This window comes from Ambystoma mexicanum, unplaced genomic scaffold (genome assembly GCF_040938575.1).
Source record: "Ambystoma mexicanum isolate Mex_15411 unplaced genomic scaffold, UKY_AmexF1_1 Mex_scaf10, whole genome shotgun sequence".
In the NCBI taxonomy this organism is placed as follows: Eukaryota; Metazoa; Chordata; class Amphibia; order Caudata; family Ambystomatidae; genus Ambystoma; species Ambystoma mexicanum.
The window spans coordinates 2,735,001-2,740,000 of NW_027182325.1; the positions used below are offsets into that span (position 1 = coordinate 2,735,001).

General features: G+C 46.9%; 13 non-coding genes and 4 pseudogenes across 13 annotated transcripts in view; all 17 read left to right on the forward strand.

The window, feature by feature from the left end:
- The first annotated feature begins 310 nt into the window (after positions 1 to 310).
- Positions 311 to 429, forward strand: LOC138549213 (5S ribosomal RNA). The gene has a single exon (XR_011292999.1). It is a non-coding gene; the product is annotated as a 5S ribosomal RNA (ribosomal RNA).
- Positions 430 to 535: 106 nt separating this feature from the next.
- Positions 536 to 654, forward strand: LOC138544031 (5S ribosomal RNA). The gene has a single exon (XR_011290664.1). It is a non-coding gene; the product is annotated as a 5S ribosomal RNA (ribosomal RNA).
- Positions 655 to 760: 106 nt separating this feature from the next.
- Positions 761 to 879, forward strand: LOC138537899 (5S ribosomal RNA). The gene has a single exon (XR_011286019.1). It is a non-coding gene; the product is annotated as a 5S ribosomal RNA (ribosomal RNA).
- Positions 880 to 985: 106 nt separating this feature from the next.
- On the forward strand, positions 986 to 1,104 carry LOC138540538 (5S ribosomal RNA). Its single transcript, XR_011288582.1, has one exon. It is a non-coding gene; the product is annotated as a 5S ribosomal RNA (ribosomal RNA).
- Positions 1,105 to 1,210: 106 nt separating this feature from the next.
- Positions 1,211 to 1,319, forward strand: LOC138545572 (5S ribosomal RNA; annotated as a pseudogene).
- A 463-nt stretch (positions 1,320 to 1,782) lies between these two features.
- LOC138536728 (5S ribosomal RNA) lies at positions 1,783 to 1,901 on the forward strand. The gene has a single exon (XR_011284893.1). It is a non-coding gene; the product is annotated as a 5S ribosomal RNA (ribosomal RNA).
- Positions 1,902 to 2,007: 106 nt separating this feature from the next.
- LOC138540094 (5S ribosomal RNA) lies at positions 2,008 to 2,126 on the forward strand. The gene has a single exon (XR_011288152.1). It is a non-coding gene; the product is annotated as a 5S ribosomal RNA (ribosomal RNA).
- Positions 2,127 to 2,232: 106 nt separating this feature from the next.
- LOC138544205 (5S ribosomal RNA) lies at positions 2,233 to 2,341 on the forward strand (annotated as a pseudogene).
- A 106-nt stretch (positions 2,342 to 2,447) lies between these two features.
- Positions 2,448 to 2,566, forward strand: LOC138551059 (5S ribosomal RNA). Its single transcript, XR_011294796.1, has one exon. It is a non-coding gene; the product is annotated as a 5S ribosomal RNA (ribosomal RNA).
- Positions 2,567 to 2,672: 106 nt separating this feature from the next.
- On the forward strand, positions 2,673 to 2,781 carry LOC138547084 (5S ribosomal RNA; annotated as a pseudogene).
- A 463-nt stretch (positions 2,782 to 3,244) lies between these two features.
- Positions 3,245 to 3,363, forward strand: LOC138541079 (5S ribosomal RNA). The gene has a single exon (XR_011289095.1). It is a non-coding gene; the product is annotated as a 5S ribosomal RNA (ribosomal RNA).
- Positions 3,364 to 3,469: 106 nt separating this feature from the next.
- Positions 3,470 to 3,588, forward strand: LOC138544042 (5S ribosomal RNA). The gene has a single exon (XR_011290665.1). It is a non-coding gene; the product is annotated as a 5S ribosomal RNA (ribosomal RNA).
- Positions 3,589 to 3,694: 106 nt separating this feature from the next.
- On the forward strand, positions 3,695 to 3,813 carry LOC138537152 (5S ribosomal RNA). The gene has a single exon (XR_011285298.1). It is a non-coding gene; the product is annotated as a 5S ribosomal RNA (ribosomal RNA).
- Positions 3,814 to 3,918: 105 nt separating this feature from the next.
- LOC138543653 (5S ribosomal RNA) lies at positions 3,919 to 4,027 on the forward strand (annotated as a pseudogene).
- Positions 4,028 to 4,491: 464 nt separating this feature from the next.
- On the forward strand, positions 4,492 to 4,610 carry LOC138549214 (5S ribosomal RNA). Its single transcript, XR_011293000.1, has one exon. It is a non-coding gene; the product is annotated as a 5S ribosomal RNA (ribosomal RNA).
- A 106-nt stretch (positions 4,611 to 4,716) lies between these two features.
- On the forward strand, positions 4,717 to 4,835 carry LOC138541214 (5S ribosomal RNA). Its single transcript, XR_011289226.1, has one exon. It is a non-coding gene; the product is annotated as a 5S ribosomal RNA (ribosomal RNA).
- A 106-nt stretch (positions 4,836 to 4,941) lies between these two features.
- The window catches only part of LOC138550441 (5S ribosomal RNA), a 119-nt gene continuing 60 nt past the window's right edge, over positions 4,942 to 5,000 (forward strand). The window contains exon 1 of the ribosomal RNA XR_011294193.1: positions 4,942 to 5,000. This exon is cut by the window's right edge and continues 60 nt beyond it. This is a non-coding gene — a ribosomal RNA (5S ribosomal RNA).

A 5,000-nucleotide genomic window follows, 5' to 3' on the forward strand; every position in this document is an offset into this window, starting at 1 on the left:
TAGTGTGTTCATGGGTAATAAATCGACTTTCACATGTAATGCAGTACAGAGAATATTGAGTCCTTCAAGAGGCATGAAAGAAAACCATTATTGTGTTGATTGTTCTCTCCACCTCCCTGCAACAGACACAGGATGGATGAATTAAAGTTATCCTACCAGACATAGGAGTCCTGAATGGGCCCACCAGTCTTATATATCTCGCCTGATCGAGCCTGATCGAGCGATGAGCGTGGTATCATGTTGCAAGTGGCTGCATGGCTTAGCTTACTAAATGCAAATGCATAAGAGTAATATTCTTAGCATTCCTAGAGCCTACGGCCACACCACACTGAATGCACCCGATCTCGTCTGATCTCGGAAGTTAAGCAGTGTCAGGCCTAGTTAGTACCTGGATGGGAGACCGCCTGGGAATACCAGGTGCTGTAGGCTTTTTTGTGCTCCAAGTTCAGGAAGTGAGCCCTTTCTCAATTGCCTTTTAAAACTGCAAGGTCTAGCCGACTAGATGCTTAAAAGTACAAAACTCACTAGGCCCAGAGCCTACGGCCACACCACACTGAATGCGCCTGATCTCGTCTGATCTCAGAAGCTAAGCAGTGTCGGGCCTAGTTAGTACCTGGATGGGAGACCGCCTGGGAATACCAGGTGCTGTAGGCTTTTTTGTACTCCAAGTTCAGGAAGTGAGCCATTTCTCAATTGTCTTTCAAAACTGCAAGGTCTAGCCGACTAGATGCTTAAAAGTACAAAACTCACAAGGCCCAGAGCCTACGGCCACACCACACTGAATGCGTCCGATCTCGTCTGATCTCGGAAGCTAAGCAGTGTCGGGCCTCGTTAGTACTTGGATGGGAGACCGCCTGGGAATACCAGGTGCTGTAGGCTTTTTTGTGCTCCAAGTTCAGGAAGTGAGCCATTTCTCAATTGCCTTTCAAAACTGCAAGGTCTAGCTGACTAGATGCTTAAAAGTACAAAACTCACAAGGCCCAGAGCCTACGGCCACACCACACTGATTGCGCCCGATCTAGTCTGATCTCGGAAGCTAAGCAGTGTCGGGCCTAGTTAGTACCTGGATGGGAGACCACCTGGGAATACCAGGTGCTGTAGGCTTTTTTGTGCTCCAAGTTCAGGAAGTGAGCCATTTCACAATTGCCTTTCAAAACTGCAAGGTCTAGCTGACTAGATGCTTAAAAGTACAAAACTCACTAGGCCCAGAGCCTACGGCCACACCACACTGAATGCGCCGGATCTCGGAAGCTAAGCAGGGTCGGGCCTAGTTAGTACCTGGATGGGAGACTGCCTGGGAATACCAGGTGCTGTAGGCTTTTTTGTGCTCCATGATTAGTAATTGCGCAACTTCTCAATTATTTTTCAAATTTGGTATGTTTCCAAAATAATTGTATCCCGTTTTATAGCGGAAATGTTGGACAACATCATGAGGGCTGGAGCTACCTTTTTACATAGAATTAGCATACAGGTAGTGTGTTAATGGGTAATAAATCGACTTTCACATGTAATGCAGTACAGAGAATATTGAGTCCTTCAAGAGGCATGAAAGAAAACCATTATTGTGTTGATTGTTCTCTCCACCTCCCTGCAACAGACACATGATGGATGAATTAAAGTTATCCTACCAGACATAGGAGTCCTGAATGGGCCCACCAGTCTTATATATCTCGCCTGATCGAGCCTGATCGAGCGATGAGCGTGGTATCATGTTGCAAGTGGCTGCATGGCTTAGCTTACTAAATGCAAATGCATAAGAGTAATATTCTTAGCATTCCTAGAGCCTACGGCCACACCACACTGAATGCACCCGATCTCGTCTGATCTCGGAAGTTAAGCAGGGTTAGGCCTAGTTAGTACCTGGATGGGAGACCGCCTGGGAATACCAGGTGCTGTAGGCTTTTTTGTGCTCCAAGTTCAGGAAGTGAGCCCTTTCTCAATTGCCTTTTAAAACTGCAAGGTCTAGCCGACTAGATGCTTAAAAGTACAAAACTCACTAGGCCCAGAGCCTACGGCCACACCACACTGAATGTGCCTGATCTCGTCTGATCTCAGAAGCTAAGCAGTGTCGGGCCTAGTTAGTACCTGGATGGAAGACCGCCTGGGAATACCAGGTGCTGTAGGCTTTTTTGTACTCCAAGTTCAGGAAGTGAGCCATTTCTCAATTGCCTTTCAAAACTGCAAGGTCTAGCCGACTAGATGCTTAAAAGTACAAAACTCACAAGAACCAGAGCCTACGGCCACACCACACTGAATGCGTCTGATCTCGGAAGCTAAGCAGTGTCGGGCCTCGTTAGTACCTGGATGGGAGACCGCCTGGGAATACCAGGTGCTGTAGGCTTTTTTGTGCTCCAAGTTCAGGAAGTGAGCCATTTCTCAATTGCCTTTCAAAACTGCAAGGTCTAGCTGACTAGATGCTTAAAAGTACAAAACTCACTAGGCCCAGAGCCTACGGCCACACCACACTGATTGCGCCTGATCTCGTCTGATCTCGGAAGCTAAGCAGTGTCGGGCCTAGTTAGTACCTGGATGGGAGACCACCTGGGAATACCAGGTGCTGTAGGCTTTTTTGTGCTCCAAGTTCAGGAAGTGAGCCATTTCACAATTTCCTTTCAAAACTGCAAGGTCTAGCCGACTAGATGCTTAAAAGTACAAAACTCACTAGGCCCAGAGCCTACGGCCACACCACACTGAATGTGCCCGATCTCAGAAGCTAAGCAGGGTCAGGCCTAGTTAGTACCTGGATGGGAGACTGCCTGGGAATACCAGGTGCTGTAGGCTTTTTTGTGCTCCATGATTAGTAATTGCGCAACTTCTCAATTATTTTTCAAATTTGGTATGTTTCCAAAATAATTGTATCCCGTTTTATAGCGGAAATGTTGGACAACATCATGAGGGCTGGAGCTACCTTTTTACATAGAATTAGCATACAGGTAGTGTGTTCATGGGTAATAAATCGACTTTCACATGTAATGCAGTACAGAGAATATTGAGTCCTTCAAGAGGCATGAAAGAAAACCATTATTGTGTTGATTGTTCTCTCCACCTCCCTGCAACAGACACAGGATGGATGAATTAAAGTTATCCTACCAGACATAGGAGTCCTGAATGGGCCCACCAGTCTTATATATCTCGCCTGATCGAGCCTGATCGAGCGATGAGCGTGGTATCATGTTGCAAGTGGCTGCATGGCTTAGCTTACTAAATGCAAATGCATAAGAGTAATATTCTTAGCATTCCTAGAGCCTATGGCCACACCACACTGAATGCACCCGATCTCGTCTGATCTTGGAAGTTAAGCAGTGTCAGGCCTAGTTAGTACCTGGATGGGAGACCGCCTGGGAATACCAGGTGCTGTAGGCTTTTTTGTGCTCCAAGTTCAGGAAGTGAGCCCTTTCTCAATTGCCTTTTAAAACTGCAAGGTCTAGCCGACTAGATGCTTAAAAGTACAACACTCACTAGGCCCAGAGCCTACGGCCACACCACACTGAATGCGCCTGATCTCGTCTGATCTCAGAAGCTAAGCAGTGTCGGGCCTAGTTAGTACCTGGATGGGAGACCGCCTGGGAATACCAGGTGCTGTAGGCTTTTTTGTACTCCAAGTTCAGGAAGTGAGCCATTTCTCAATTGCCTTTCAAAACTGCAAGGTCTAGCCGACTAGATGCTTAAAAGTACAATACTCACTAGGCCCAGAGCCTACGGCCACACCACACTGAATGCGCCCGATCTCGTCTGATCTCGGAAGCTAAGCAGTGTCAGGCCTAGTTAGTACCTGGATGGGAGACCACCTGGGAATACCAGGTGCTGTAGGCTTTTTTGTGCTCCAAGTTCAGGAAGTGAGCCATTTCACAATTGCCTTTCAAAACTGCAAGGTCTAGCCGACTAGATGCTTAAAAGTACAAACTCACTAGGCCCAGAGCCTACGGCCACACCACACTGAATGCGCCCGATCTCGGAAGCTAAGCAGGGTCGGGCCTAGTTAGTACCTGGATGGGAGACTGCCTGGGAATACCAGGTGCTGTAGGCTTTTTTTGTGCTCCATGATTAGTAATTGCGCAACTTCTCAATTATTTTTCAAATTTGGTATGTTTCCAAAATAATTGTATCCCGTTTTATAGCGGAAATGTTGGACAACATCATGAGGGCTGGAGCTACCTTTTTACATAGAATTAGCATACAGGTAGTGTGTTCATGGGTAATAAATCGACTTTCACATGTAATGCAGTACAGAGAATATTGAGTCCTTCAAGAGGTATGAAAGAAAACCATTATTGTGTTGATTGTTCTCTCCACCTCCCTGCAACAGACACAGGATGGATGAATTAAAGTTATCCTACCAGACATAGGAGTCCTGAATGGGCCCACCAGTCTTATATATCTCGCCTGATCTCGCCTGATCGAGCGATGAGCGTGGTATCATGTTGCAAGTGGCTGCATGGCTTAGCTTACTAAATGCAAATGCATAAGAGTAATATTCTTAGCATTCCTAGAGCCTACGGCCACACCACACTGAATGCACCCGATCTCGTCTGATCTCGGAAGTTAAGCAGTGTCAGGCCTAGTTAGTACCTGGATGGGAGACCGCCTGGGAATACCAGGTGCTGTAGGCTTTTTTGTGCTCCAAGTTCAGGAAGTGAGCCCTTTCTCAATTGCCTTTTAAAACTGCAAGGTCTAGCCGACTAGATGCTTAAAAGTACAAAACTCACTAGGCCCAGAGCCTATGGCCACACCACACTGAATGTGCCTGATCTCGTCTGATCTCAGAAGCTAAGCAGTGTCGGGCCTAGTTAGTACCTGGATGGAAGACCGCCTGGGAATACCAGGTGCTGTAGGCTTTTTTGTACTCCAAGTTCAGGAAGTGAGCCATTTCTCAATTGCCTTTCAAAACTGCAAGGTCTAGCCGACTAGATGCTTAAAAGTACAAAACTCACAAGAACAAGAGCCTACGGCCACACCACACTGAATGCGCCCGATCTCGTCTGATCTCGGAAGCTAAGCAG